General features: G+C 35.5%; 1 protein-coding gene across 5 annotated transcripts in view; it reads left to right on the top strand.

Annotated features, from left to right (window-relative positions):
- Positions 1–12,802: 12,802 nt before the first annotated feature.
- Positions 12,803–14,055, top strand: part of DLC1 (DLC1 Rho GTPase activating protein) — a 238,546-nt gene continuing 237,293 nt past the window's right edge. Inside the window, exon 1 of one of the 5 annotated variants that reach the window (XM_075500130.1) lies at positions 12,803–12,956. The gene's annotated coding sequence lies outside the window, so the exon portion shown is untranslated. Of the gene's footprint in view, positions 12,957–13,527; positions 14,022–14,055 lie in introns of those variants that run through there. The other 4 variants (XM_075500131.1, XM_075500129.1, XM_075500132.1 and 1 more) reach the window with 4 other exon arrangements.

Here is a 14,055-nt window from a genome sequence, read left to right as displayed (position 1 = left end):
ATGCAATGTGGTTGCACTGCTATGTAGGGTATGGCTGTGATCTCCCAACCCACTCGATGTTCGTGTTGCAGATATGTCTTTGCTCATATTTATAAAAAAGTGAACATATGCCCTGGTCCACTAACGAAATCTGCATTAAGTGATTGCACTGTCCCCATAGAGTCCTATCCCATTCCTGGATGGAAGCCACATTTGAAAAACCTGCTGCAGCTATTGATGGCCTCCTTGTTTTCATCACAGCATCCTTCTAATTACCATCTGGCAACTAGAAGGACTAGAATAAAAATGTTTTCACATTTGCATCATTGCTTTCTGTATTTTTGGCTTAATATGTGCACACTTGAGATTGCTCTTAGCTGTCTTTATAACAGCTTATCTCAAACTGTGCTGTAGGGAGGTAGTGGGATCTAGAGAACAAAGAGGTTTTGGTGTCTGTCGTTCTGAGGTTTCAGTATTGGCAGCCAACTGAGATGAATGGGAGGTATTTCTGTAGTTAGTCACAATTTTAATACTTGCTGGAATTAGGGGAAGGAGAGGGAGGAGGAAAAAAAAGCCAGATATTTTTCTCTCAGCATCATCTAGCTCTGTGTTCTGTGGATCACATGCTGTCCATCATACAGGAGAAGAGACTGGAGGAAGTCTTTCCCTGAAAAGTGTCATGAATTCATTGAAGGGGATGAACAATTTTATTCTCCCTACAGAAAAAGGCAAGAGGAGTTACCTTCACCATGTATCTGTGGTGAGTCAAGCCATCTCATTTAGGACACAGCAACAGCCAGACTTCTCCACACTAGCCCAGATGCTGGAGTGGCCAAACGCATTCCTGCCACTGAAACCTCATCCACAGCTCATTACACGGTGTGAGCATTTGCCTGGTAAATCAAGGAAGCTCATCTCTTCTTTGAGTTCCAGCAGACCCAGTCCTTATTGTATTCAGAAAGATCAGTTAGAAAAAACGCTCTTTCATTAAAAAAGTTAAGTTATCTCAGTTTTTAACAAGTTAGTAAGTGGACAAAACTGACACTCAACTAAAACATTAACAAATATTGTAAGTTTCAGCCTTTTCTTTTATCTCTCCGAGGGGGAAATAAAAACAGAGAAAGGGTTGTCAGAAATGTTGGATTTTCTTGAATCTGTAATTGGATATTCTGGACAAGGAGGAGGTAGTTGTAAGAAAATATGACATAAGAATGGTGGTACTGTATAGCAAGACTAGGTCAGACCGAAAGTGCCTCTGGCCCAATATCCTGTCTCTCACAGTGGCCAGGAGCAGATTCCTAGTAGTGGCAAGTCATAAAAGACTATAAGAACAGGACCACCTCACAAGGAGGATTCCTCTGGTAGTTCTTCTCTTTAGTCTTCCAGTTTTCTCAAAAGTCTTCAGTTTAGCTCAGAAACTCAAGCCACAGTTTGTATGTTTGTTTAATAACCCTTGATACATCTAATGACAAGTGGAGGAAATGTTGTCCTCAGTGTGCTGCCTCAGATAATGTGAATCACAAGTTGGGACCTTCCTTAATTCATCAGAATTCTGGATAAAATTATAGTAAGATTAAAGAAGAGTAACATGCAATTTCATTTGTATTTTTGTATGAACATTTATATCATGCTTAAATGCCTATCTTTGCAGCCTGGAGGCTTTTTATGTCTGTAATATTGGTAAAGCATTATACTATACTAAAGTGGTTCTCTCCCACAAAATCTCCTTTATCTTTATGGTTACTATTTCCTATGTATTTTTAAAATCTGCACCCATAGAATTCCTAATAAAAATCAAAAACATGCATCTACACCACACTTAGTTTTTCAGTAATTCTTTCTCAGCAGACACATCCCAGATCCCATTTCCTATCTGAAATCTAGCCAATGTCTTGTAGCATGTCAATCTTTCTCCATCTTTTGTAATTGGTATGATCTCAACACTAAGTATGGTACTAGCAAATTTTATACACAGCTGGGAAGCTCTAGTCTATAAATAAAAGCAATTCTTGGAACCAAACCTGTACTGATTTATATGGTGGTTGATTTGGGTTTTCTTTTTTTGGAAAACATAAGTAGTAATTTTTTGAATACTGCAAAAATATTAATAAAAACAAATATAAAACTTATCAATAGGGAATTAAATTACATTTCTGAGACTATTGTATGTGTCATCTGGAATTTCTATATTTATATGTTTACCAGAGTTTCATGTTAAAGGAAATTCTAAAACTAAATTCTTCTTCTGCCTCTCTTTATGTAAGTAAAAACTGTACATTAAAAACTTCAAAAATCAGTGTTAGAAGGAAAGGGATGGTCTGTCATCAGAGTCATATTTGAGAGTAGCTTAAAGATTAGAAAACACATATATTGTAGAGTATAAAATATTATCCAGATTGATGTCTGAAATGTCTAAATTGTTTTTGTTTGCTGCTTTTAGCAGACTGAGCTCGCTGACTAGATTCCTTTATATTCTGATCTAGACTGAGTTTTTCAAAAGCAAATCAAGTTGCATATAGCTTAAAGCTGTTAAAGCTTTAAATCGAGTTGCTTAAAGCTTAAAGCTGTTTGCTAAAGCAAACTTAAAGCTGTTTTCTCAGAGCTCTCTAGGAAGCCATGGACCACGGCAGCCAGGACAGGGCGAGATGACGAGCCTTTGCTTAGGCACATGGACGGGGGGTTGTGCCCCCATACGGTGTGAGGATGCAGACAGTCGGCAAACAATTTCTTTTTGTTTCCATAACTAAAACCCAGTCTGAGGTTCAACACTATATACATCTGAAGTAACACAATGACAACATTGGTCTTAACTCCAGAATTAACTTACATGCCTTTCAACTCCGTGGGTTGGCATGCACCGAGACTGTATTGATATACATGGCCAAATTTCATCCATGTCCCACATACCCCATCATTTCAAGTTTAAAGGCAGATTCTGGTCCATGACTTATTGTCAATATGCTCTTGGTACTAAAAGGATATTTAATTTGTTTATGAATTATTTATAGCCATTCTATTTCTCAATTGGTAATTTAGTAATTATGTCTTTTAATTAGTAGAGATTTTTAAGTTTGGGTTTTTTTAATTGAGATAGATAGCCAATAACCATATGTCTAAATGCATTGTGCTATTAAGTTACTAGCATGCTGGCTGTTCATCTACTTTAGTTGCTGTCATATTACTAATTATTTATTTTTCTGAGAAACTTCCATTTTAGCTAAAATATGTAAAAAGCATTTTATATAAACATTTTCTCCTCCAGGACTAAGGACCAGCACACTCCACATATGTCTTTGAAAGTTTTTGAGATTGGGTGGATTTGGGACCTTTTCATTCTCACCACTTTTCAGAGCCTATATGGCTACTGACAAAACCACTAGAAACAGACCACAATTCCTTCTGTTGTGTAAAATCCTGATAACATGTATAGTCATTCACAGACTCCAGTTCTCTTTTATCAAGCTCATATTAAATTTCAGTAACATTGATATAACAGAGATTTTCATATTGCAGTGTTTTGTTGAGGAGCTGCTGCCTTTGATTAATCAATAAAATGTTTCATAAAACCAAGGAAGTTAAGAAAGCATACTTTTGTAATACCTATCTGTTAGGGGAGTGTGGCATCTAAGCTTTTTTCAAAGCTTTTTTTGTTGGCATAAAGAATTAGACTGTCCACAGGATACTAGAAAAATAAAGTACTGATATGAGCTTGTAGTTCACAGAAATGAGTACCTCTTTGTCAAAGAAAACTCCTTATGTCTGTAGAGAGACAACTAACTTTATAAATTCTAAGCTTAGTACTGTAGGTACATAATTGTTCTGAAGATCCTTCTACTTTGTACCTTTCTTTGCAACAGAAAGAAAAATGCGAGCTTAGACTTTCTTACTTTATCTAATTAGGATTTATCAGTTACCACTCATAAATGTAGTGTTTGGTACATGCTTCAGTATCCAAATATATCTAAATGCATCTAGCTGCTACGAATAACTGATTGTCCTATAAGAAATGTAATTTATATTTATTTGTGTACCAATATTACCTGTACTCTGAAGTTATAAGCCTATTCTCATTTCCTACCTAAATAGAATGTCTCTGGTGCTTAATTTTTTTTGTTAAAATACCCCTTTTGCCCCTTTTGTTGAAAGATTCCTGCTATGTAAAAATATAAATTATAGAAGGATTTTCCTCTGCCAAAAAATGTATTTAATTCCTTTCTTTTCCCCCTGGTCTTTCTCTAAAACCACAGAAATCTTCATTTTTGAGGTAGTAACTCCTAAATTTGATTCCATGAGGACAGCATTAAAAGCTATAAATGTATTAAAGCTATAAACATATTTGGCCCAAATTAAATGTATTTCTGGCATGTAAGTTTATCCTTTTGGAAGCCTGGATCTCTCACTGGATGTACCCATGCAGTTCTTCCTGTATTCAAAACTTACAATTTTGAGCTGAATGAATGCTGTGTTTTGTATAGATTGATTGTTCAGTCATCATATAGGATGACTTATATTGCCCTGTAAATGACCACTTATCAAATAATATATTTCTTCTAATGATTATGCAAACTGCTTTAAGGCAGCAGAGCGCAGATAAGGTTAGTGACACTAAATAAAATGACACCAGGAAGGAATCTGTCTAAAGTAATCCAGTAATTCCCTATTGTTTGGGAAGTCTGAATTTATTTTGAGTAATCGGTGGTTTCTACAAGAAAACAGTGATAATTATATTTATGTCTCCCAAGTATTTTCTCAGGAAACAGGCAAACAGCCTTGCTTGGTTTGTTTTAAGAACAAACATAGTACCACTATAAGTATTTTCTTGTTGACTCTGAAGATGAAATGGATTACTAATGGATGAAACGTGATACTCAAAGAGTAAATTTTAGGGTATTTTGCAAAAGAGAAAATAAAGGAAGAGTTTGCACAAACTTTATAGATTCTGTAGAAATGTTAAGAAGTGTGTACATACCCAAAGGCAAAACAAACAGGGCCTTGTCGTTTTATGCTGTATAGGATGAAAACTGACCAAAGCAGCACATATTCAGCTAGGTGTGCATCTTAAAATTATGAGCTTCACTGGATTGAGAACTAATCTGGAAGGTAGATTAACATTACTGAAGCCACAGATAATACAACACGTTTTTGGGTTCTTTTAATGGGCTATTTGGCACAACTTTAATGAGTGAAAAGTACTCCCTAGACTTTCAGATAAAATGTACATTTCCCCAGACATATATAGGATTGTATAATGTTCTCCATAACTGCAGTACTTAAATAATAAATATTTTAAGATTTTGTGTTTTGCAAGATGGAGTCCGCTGGTCATCCTCCACATAACCTAACCTAACTGAACATTCCTTGAGTTAAGATATAGACAGAAGTGATCTTAAGCTTAATTTGCATGGTTCTCCTCAGCTCTCTGTCCCTCAGTCTGTCAAGTGGTTTGGAGCGGCTGCAGCATATAAAGTCAATAGATGGTTGCAGATAGATCATTATAAACAGGAGACTTGACATACATACTTTAAACCATTTTTTTGTCACTTTTTGTTTTTGATTTTCTGATTTTAAGCTCTGATACAAAATTAATAATGGACTATAACGACTAGTTTGTCACAGTCTCTTGCTAATAATGATCACCAAGATATTTGTTTCATTGTTAAATGTGTATTTAATTATCCTTTAAATGTTCTATAGCGGTTTACAAATAACTTTTTTCATAGATAGGCATGCAATAACTGAATAATCTAGAAATGGCCTTTGTTATACATTACAATTATAACCTTGTTTCTCAGTGTTTGATATTTCATTCAGAGTCACATGTGAAGCTGGAAACAAGTAGAAAAAAGTTCAGCATTTTCAGCAATTATTCACTGACAATAATGAGGTCAAGGGATACAATCATGCATAAAGGTGATGGTCCATAAATTCCTATTTTTTTCTGGAAATAGCTGTGTGGTTTTAGTAGCCTTATAATGTATGTAGAAAACTTTGCATAAGATGTGGTTAACATCATCAGAAGACAGTACTACAAACAGTGGCAACATAAGAATTTTATGCCTTTATACTGAGTAAGAAAAAGAAAACCAGCAACAATTGAATATACAGTGTTTTTACCTTTGTGTTCATAATCCATTCTTTTGTAAATAGTCTATAGGTTGATGAAGAGTTCAGTTTTCTTATTCATCCCCTTTAGACATAGCCATAGTAATAATTTTCCTAATGTAGATATTTGTCTCCTGGAACTGAATAGCACTGCTGAAATATCCCTGTCTGGACTGGATTTGACCTAATGGTTCATAAGACTTTCCACTGAGCATTTCCTCTACTTGTTAAATTCTTTTGGTACTCAGGTAATTTTTTTAGATTAATTCCTAGGAAGAGTCCACTGCCATAGTTTCTTACTGCAAGCACTCCCAGAAGTTGGGCAGAGGACTCTGTTTCTCTGTTCACCTACTGCAAGCTCACATGTTATTACAATGAGAGAGAACGATAAACTCCTGAATGTTATTGAATGCTCTTATGCGTCCAACCACAGAAAGAGAGTTTAGGAAGTGGATCAACAGCTTTTATGTTCTTAGATTCCACTTTGAATAGGTGGACAAAAATAAAATAATTAACAGTAAATATAAATACAGAGAGACAACAATAACAACAAATCATTAGAGGACGAGAGGAAACAGCATCCAGTTGCTCCAGGGAAGGTTTAGATTGGATATTATGAAAAATTTCTTCTCTGAAAGGGTTATCAAGTACTGGAACAGGCTGCCCAGGGAAGTGGTTGAATCACCATCCCTGGAAGCATTTAAAAGCCATGTAGATGCGGCACTTAGGCACATGGCTTAGTGGTGGACTTGGCAGTGTTAGGTTTATGGTTGGATTTGATGATCTTAAAGGTCTTTTCCAACCTAAATGATTCTATGATTCTATGTCTAAAAGGTCTCATGTAGGTTAAGCTGAACAGACACAGCCATTGAGAGACTGTGTCATTCCACAGGTCTGAAAGCAATTAGGAAGGATGAATCCAAATAGCTTGCAAAAGTCTGGAACAAACGGACTACATCCTCAACTGCTGTAAATTGAAGTATCATCTCCCCGGAGTTTAGTGCAGCTATTTCGATCCTATCACAAGAACAATAACAGCAACAAAACGTGACTTTTCAAGTAAATGTACTTCAATGTCCTTCCAAGAACATTCATATAAATGAGATTTAAGGAAAGAATTGTCTTCACGAAGAGCTGAAGACTGTTGAAGAACCTGACTGCATATTGTCTACTCATACCCAATATTTAGTGGCACTATCCTTAATATTTACCATATGTAAGCATGTATCCTGCTTTATCAGTGCCTGTTAGCTCTACGGAAATAAAATATACTACCCACACCCATGTGATCATTTTTAACTCATCTTGTAACCACAATACCTTTGTACAGTACTTGAAAACAGAAGGCAGTTACTTACATCTTCATGCTTTACTTTTGCTTGAAATTTGTGGTCTTTAAAACAAAAATTGTCTTCACAGGGGCTTGATTTAAAAATTAATAATTGCTTGAAAGGCATACCCAGAACAGAAGATACAGAGTCTTCACAACAGGAAATGTAAGATATAGTTCAGCAATACACAGCTTTCTGAGTTTCTTGCCAAGTTATGACAGATACGCTGATTGATTACTAAAAGGTAGAAGCAAGGCCAAAATCTGGATAGCATATTCCAGTGAGACTGGAACCACTTATTCTTCGATTAGCTCTTGAAACTGCAGTTTAACTTCAGTTTACATCATTGTGTAACAGTGTCAACCAAATAGCTTTGCAATGTCCTGCTGAACTTTAGTGTTACTTATCTAGAAACCTGAAGTTGTAGATTGTGACAGTTTTTATTTCCATGGGGACTGCAGTAATTCTACTCTTACAGGTTTTATCATCAGTTTGCCAACACAGGAATGGTGTGCTCATCAACCAGCATGTCCGCTAACAGGTACACTTCAGAGCTAGTTTGAGGAAAGTTTCATTGCCCTTAGGACATTTAATTGCATCCACCTTTGGTGTTTCTGAAATGCTTCCCCATACTAAAACAGAGTAGACTGAAAGGATTTCATGTGAAAATTAATGAAGAAAAGGTTTTAAAATACTAACACAGTAATTCCTACCAATATTTGAAGCTTGTAAAGGAGTGAGATTTGTTTGGAGCAATGGCTCACAACCTATGTCAGGGAAAATGTAAGCGACTCTGACAAACACACTTTAAATAGCCTAATATATTGTAACCAAAATCCTTCTTTTGTTCATTCAAACCTGAATTTGACTGATCAAAAAGTCCTAAACAGGAAACAGAACAAACAGTATTAAAAATAGGTAATCTGCATAAGGATTATCATCTACCCATTTTGGAAGTCATTTAATTCTTTTAATCAATGTTAATCCTCATTTGGCATATTGTTTTGGTGCTTGGGCCTGCCTCAGGAGCAGCTTCAGATTTCAGAGTTTATCTTCTGTGGAAAAATTTATATCTTTGAATAAACCTGAAATGACCTTAACTTTCTTCTTTCCCTTTGATGGTTTAATGATAATCTTTGCTAACACGTCACTGAGAACAGGAAGGTATATAAGCATGTGCAAGACTAAAGGCATTTAAGCAATGATCTAAATGTTTCTGTCTAAATTATTGAGAAGTTTAGGTTCTTTGACAATTAGAATTCAATATTCCAAATTGCAGAAATGTAATTAGCAAATTCCAAATGAACAGTTTATTTAGAATTGGTTTTATTTGGTATTTTTTTTAAAAAAGATACATTATTTCTCGTAGTGATACACACAGATATTCTCGTTTCTCCTAGTGAATATGAGTCCTGAAAAGTGTCTATGTAAAGGTTGATGAGGACATTTCTCAAGTAGTTCCAACTATACCCTGTTCATAAAGGCTTGGCAGTGAAGATTTTTGCATATAGATGTAGCCTTAACATATTCAAATGAGTGTCATTTTGCTGAAATAACCATTTGTAAATTTATTGGAACTGGGAAATTGTAAAGAGCCTTTTTTAGACTTCTTCATGCAACACATTTATACTGTAGTCCCGTGCACTGGGACCTAGCAAGGCTATAGGAGACATGCTCATGTCCCTGAACAGAACAAGTACATGAAATCTGAGTTTCTCTCATACGTGGCCACTGCCCCCAGCCTCTCTGTTATGCCAGTCTGTGGACGCCTCATGAATGCTCCTCTTTCCCTTTCTTTCCCTTGCTCTCTCTTGTGTTTTATCCATAATGATTTCATCAAATCCAAAACTTCTGCATGAAATGTCTTGACATGAACAAAATAAGATATTTGATACAGCATGAAACGCCAAAGTATGAAATACTTAATGAAATAATGAAATCAGGTAATTCTACTGTGAAGCAAAAGCAAATATTGAAACTTTGAAAATGGTTAAAAAAATAGAGCTGTCTGCCTCTGTCTTGCTGTACTTTCAGCAGTTTCCAGGCATATTTAAACAAAATAGATTTTTTTCTTATATTTCAGTCATTGGGGGAAATATCTCAGGTTTAGCTGCACTCTATATATAAAAAAAAAGGAAGGTGTCAGCAAAAGCTTTAATGTTTTTCCACGAGGCATATGGCAACTTCTATTGCTTAAGACAAATGAGAGTAAGACTTCAGGTGCTCTTCTTTTTTTTTTTTTTTTTTTCTTTTTTCTTTTTTTTTCTTTTTTTTTTTTAAATACACATTGCTTTCTCAGCAGGATTGCTTTTTAAGCATGAAAACAGATTGGGTCAGTCCACAAACCCTGGTGATCCTTTTTCACTGAAGAAGTTTGAATTTTGCATGCAATAAACCATAGCTATATTGTGTGTTAATGATTTTCTATAAATCAGCTGCATGATTTGGACAAATTCTCATTGATTTATGTAGGAAGTTGACTGAGCGAGAAGCGAGTTATGGAAAAGCCCTACCACCATTTGTAGTTCTAGGTCTAGAAAGAACAGTCAAATAAAGACAAATAAAGAGCAGCTGAGAATATCCATATCTGTATCATACTAATATCTGTATACAGCTACAACAGAAATTGCTCGAAGACTTTGAATTTTTCTTAGTTTTTGAGTTGTTTTGGTAGTTCATTTTACATAAGATCATATAAATAGCATATTATTAGTTTCTCTTTCCATAATATGTCATGGAGTGTACTCAGCTTATATTAGTATTACAAAAAATATTTTATACTTATGGATAAATAACATTATATGGATGATAAGTTTTTCTACATTATTCTAATTTTATAATTATTTTAGAAATAAAATATGGTTATAATAATAATAGAATATTATCATTCATCATCTAACATTACCTAACAGAAACTAGAGCTGTTTGAATACCTGATTTATATGGCCTAGCTTTGAGCCATATGGTTTCTGACCTATAGAGGTACTAACAAAAAAGACTATCTTTGTGTTTGATTTAAGCTCAGAAATAGCAAGGGGCTAAATTCTAACATTTTAGCGTAGTCAGGCTGACTGCAACTGAAGTGCATTTTATCACTGCCTACAAAGTACAGTAGTGTTATTAACTTGTCTCATTAATGAATTACTCTGTTTTTCATTACTCCTCCATTCCTCTATTTAGTTTTTTTCAGTTATATTAATTCTGCAAGACCCAACAGAATTATTAATTTTTGCAGACTTAGATGTTCTGATTTCATGTGTTCTTTCTTTTCTTTTTTCACCATAAAATACTGCTATATGCTGCTTTTTATTGTTATCATTATAAAGCGTTATTACAGCAGCTTAGAACAAGTATTCAAACTGGGTTTATTTTCCTCCTTTCTGTAGATGCGATAGCAGGAAAAGATATCTAGGACACAGTCTGTCCCCATTTTTCTTGGACAGACAGGAAATGGACAGACATTTTCTACGATGTCCTTTTCTCTTTTTTAGCTACTCATCAAATGTTAGAATATTTGAAAGCAAGTTGTCTTTGTGAAACTGTTTTACAGAGCAGACTAGGTCCTAATAATTTCATAACTTTTAAATATGTCCTCACTTAGACATTTTTTATTCTGCCTTATTCCTGTGACCATCTTCTGCAAAAAAAACCCCCTATTTTATTGAAATCAAAGCTTCCTGATGGAACATTAAGTGAAGTTTAGCTGAAGAAAAATAGTTAGGAAAAAAACATTAATTAATATTCGGTCTTGAAATATCTGTTTATTTTTTTGGAATAGTGTGTTTCAATTTTTCATCACTTTTTTGGTATTACAAAAACCAACATTCTTAGTAAATTTCCACTGTAAGGAAACTAAAGACTTTTTGTTTTATTTTGATTCCCATAAAAATAAATTTCAAAATTGTGCAATTTATGCAATTGCTTAATTGCAAAGAAAATGTGTCTCTTCACAGCCTGTAATTTATTCAGTGAATTCCAAACTGGAAATATTTCAGGAAAATAGTATAAATCACACTTTGCAGTAGAGTAAAAGTTATGCATTCAGATCTCGGGGTAGGCAAATATAGTAAAAAATAATTCTGAAAAGTTATTTAACTCTGGGGCTGCACTTCTGACTGTTCAGAGTTTACCACCACATATGCCATTTCCTCTTATGGGCTTCAAAGACCTCTGCCTTTGAAGACGCAGAGGTTAGGCTGGTAAGTCATTCCACTTAAGGTTGTCTACCTCCACTATCCATGTACATGAAAGCTGCTGGGAAAAATTTCAAACCCACTTCCATTTGGGCCTGCATAATTTTGCAACTAACTTTTAAAGTTAATACTGTAATTTTAAAACTGAAAAATGCATATATAAAATTACATGTACGACAATGCAGACCACATTCGGCAAATTTAGCAGACTTTAGCACAAACTTCCACATGCTGAGGAACTAAAGCTTAACAAATTAGCTCCAGATATGACCATATTAGTGGGAGCTGGAGACAGCCCCACAGGGCTGGCTTTTCTTTGACTAAAGAAATGCCCTCAAGAAGACTCACTTGAGCTAATGAAGGCATTATATAAACAGTTAAAAGGCAGTTGTTGGAGGCTGGTAGAAGGCTCATGTATCAGCAGTCAGTAATTACGAAGGTTTCCTATCTTGTCTCAGAATAAATATCCTGTCCCAGCTGTTGCAGGCCTGCTGAATGGAGACTTTCTAGTCGTTACATGTCCAGGCACTATTTTGTGTAGTGTAACCTATGTGGTGTCTTACCTCTGCATCTCTATATCTCCCTCTGAAAGTCAGCGAAAGACCAAAGATTCCAATCAATAACCTGATCAGTAACAGTAAAATCATTTACTCAAAGCAATAATTAATACAGAGGATTTACACTGGCTGAAGGGGTCGTCAGGAGGTAAATGATGTATGACTAACACACCTTGGAAGAGGACTAAAATTAGCAGTAATGCTTCTTTCTTTCTTTAAAGAAAAGGAAAAAAAGAGTTGGCTTCACCCTGTAGTTTGGAAATCACACATGGCCATTACCATTATGATTCACATTGAATTAAATGAAATAAAAATTGAGTAAATCATTCCAGCTAAATATGAGACCAATGAGCTAAGACGTTTTTTGCGTGTGTTTGTTAGTAGAATATGTTATATGAACAGCTAACATTTATTATTAATTGATACACTAATTAAAGCCATACTAGTCATTTCCATTAGCTTACCCTCAAACTTCTACAGAGCTGTCCGTCTGGTTTTAATCAAAACCAAATGGTAATCCAAGTTCTCAGGCTGGAACAGCTAAGAGGAAGTCATTCAGAGGAGGCAGAAGAAAGCAGAAAAGATAAACAGATGATATTCACTAAATTTGTATAGAGCAAAGGATGTAGATGCTGTGGGTTACTCTGGAGACGTGATTCAGGCACCCTGTCAAACTGGAACGAAGTAGTTACAAGTGTTTTATGTCAGCAAAATACTAATATGATCAAGATGGAGTCTGTCCTTTTGCTTTTGCAGAGCTGGATTTGTGTGACTCTGGAGGATTCTCAGAAGAGGTAAAGCAACATATACCACTGCCTGCAATATGACTGTGTTTAAACTGTAGTGTTCATTTTCTCAGATCCAGCTTATTCTCTTGAGTAGGAATACAATTTTCGCATACGCGTGTAAACGGTATCTATCTAACAGTGTATATTTGCTCATCAGAATAGCACTACACCCTTTGTAAATGTGATGTGTTAATTGAGTTTAGACTATGTTGTTCTCTGCCTGTTTCTCGCTACCTGGTGCCAAAGATCCGGCATTTCAGAGTCGTTCTCCTGTTGTTCTGGACAACTGTTATCTTTGCATGAACTTTAGAGATGTATAAAATATTTTTTCAAAGAAAAAAAAAAAAAAACAGGAGGGAGGGGTTTGAAAACAATTTTACATTATGTAACTGTAGCACAGATCTTCCCGTTTGACAGAAATAGCCCAGCAGTGTATTAAGCTAAATGTCTTGAAATGCTGGGTCTTGTCGTCTTTTTTCTCCCCCCCCTCCGTGCGCTCTCCTCTCCCTGGCGCAGGCAGGCAGGCTCATTCCCTGTCTCTCTCTCCCTCTCCCTCTCTCTCAAAGGCAGGAAATACTTTTCAGGCAATCTGGGCCTGGTTGTTGAGGCCCCTTTCACAAAACATCAGTCTGAATTTAGTAGACAGAAGTCACTGGGAAAAGCTTGACAGGCTCGTGCTTAGTTAAGGCTCCCTCCAGCTGCAGAGAGTGTTTTTGTTAGAATCACACATTGAGCAAAACTGCTTAGAATAGAGCAATGATCTCAGTAGCGAAATCTGAACTTTTATGCTAGCAGGAGCTAACTGGAACTGGGCTCTTTTGTTTGTTTGTTTGCTCCTTCGTTTTGGTTTTTTTTTTTTTTTTCTTTTATTGACCAAAGATTTTAGGGACGTCACGTCCAAACTCCAGATTCTCTTCATCTAGGTAAGGCTGTCTTGGAATCTTTCTGTACTTTAAACTATTTAAAAAAAAAAAAAAAAAAAAAAGGAAAGAAAAGAAAAATCAGCAAAGAAACAAGCAGTATCCAGCACTGGAGCTTTCTGCGTTCAGGATCTCAGCGTTAAAACTAGAGGTAAAAAAAAATGCTAATCATTAAAAATGTACAT

Source organism: Mycteria americana, chromosome 4, assembly GCF_035582795.1.
Source record: "Mycteria americana isolate JAX WOST 10 ecotype Jacksonville Zoo and Gardens chromosome 4, USCA_MyAme_1.0, whole genome shotgun sequence".
In the NCBI taxonomy this organism is placed as follows: domain Eukaryota; kingdom Metazoa; phylum Chordata; class Aves; order Ciconiiformes; family Ciconiidae; genus Mycteria; species Mycteria americana.
This window is presented reverse-complemented; position numbering and strand designations above follow the sequence as displayed.